Source organism: Phaseolus vulgaris, chromosome 10 (assembly GCF_051622355.1).
Source record: "Phaseolus vulgaris cultivar YP4 chromosome 10, ASM5162235v1, whole genome shotgun sequence".
In the NCBI taxonomy this organism is placed as follows: Eukaryota; Viridiplantae; Streptophyta; class Magnoliopsida; order Fabales; family Fabaceae; genus Phaseolus; species Phaseolus vulgaris.
The window spans coordinates 32,496,124-32,497,486 of record NC_143507.1 but is presented as its reverse complement, the minus strand read 5'-3'; the positions used below and the strand labels follow the sequence as shown (position 1 = coordinate 32,497,486).

At 35.3% G+C, this 1,363-nt stretch overlaps 1 pseudogene; it reads left to right on the top strand.

Moving 5' to 3' along the window:
- Positions 1–223: 223 nt before the first annotated feature.
- LOC150024730 (uncharacterized) lies at positions 224–1,139 on the top strand (annotated as a pseudogene).
- The last annotated feature ends 224 nt before the right edge of the window (positions 1,140–1,363 follow it).

Below are 1,363 nucleotides of genomic sequence, written 5' to 3'. Positions count from 1 at the left end.
GTATATATTTCCTACACACAATAGAATAAAATAATATCCATTTTTCTTAGCATATTCTTATATACAATTTTCTTATATGGTATCAGAGCACCTCAAAAATATTGAAATGATTATGAGATATTCATGTAATTAAATATGATTGCACAACATACAATTCATTACACTGAGTGTAGAAAACTGATCTAACATATGCAAGTACTTGTTAATTTCCATGAACTTGATTATGCAAGATCTATCAATTACAATGGAGGAAAAGTTGAAAGAAGAGAAAAAGTGGTGGAAAAAAGGTATAGAAAAAATGGTGAATAGGTTGGCAATCAAGAAAAAGGATGATTGGCTGAAGGACATGAGAGGGAATTTGAGTTTGGTTTAAGGTTTACCCTAAACCATAATCACAACCATCACCTTTCTGTAGAAGCTAATTGAAGGAAATAACAGGAAAGTTGTAGAGACGGATTCAACGTAATTGCACGAAATTGCAAACTGCTGAACTGATACATTCATTTTGATTTTCTTCAATAATATATATAATAAAATTACAATTACTAAAATAGGAATACTAACATCGACTATAAACTGACCACTAATGCAATACTAACTGTAAATAATTTAAGACTAATAAAATTTGAATTAATAACCAACAATTTTAAACTGTTATTAATCAACCAGATGGTGTTAGACCAGTCACAGAGAGTGGATATGTGAAATGTCCAAAAGATCCAGGCCCTGGTGAATCTGTCCTAGCAATAGTTTACCCAGAAGCTTATGTCAGATTCCTTCTATCCAACATTATATGATTCGTTTGATCCTTAGTTGTGTGCCTCTAGCTTGTGAGTGGTTTCCCTCTTAATAAAAATTTTTTCACATGACTTTTGTCAATAGGCATGCGCATCACCATGACCACTTTCACTTTGACCTACATGCTTGGTGAAAATATGGTCACACCTTATCCCATTTGGCATAAAACCCAAACCATGTATAATATTATCATTTTCGTTTGGCATGCACTTCTAGGTCTCGTCACACTTTTCTTTTGTCTGCGTCTATTTGTTTGGATTCTCATTGTTCCTGCTAGGGAGATGAGACCTAGAGAACTATTGAAGGCTTTGTCTTCTTCCTTCCTTCGGGCAGGTTGCTAAAGCTTCACTGTTATCCTTCTATTCTTCGTGTTACTCCTTCGAATCTCGGTCTCCCAGTCTCGGGTGGATGCCAAATAGGGGAGGTACTTGCAGAAGGCACTCCGACCCTCAAGTCAGTTAAAAGGGTATTCGGCACTAGGGGGTGTACAGTGATAATGACGTACATTTCTTCTTGCAACGTGTGCTATTTATGAAACTACTTGTATAAGTGTTTTCAAAACTTT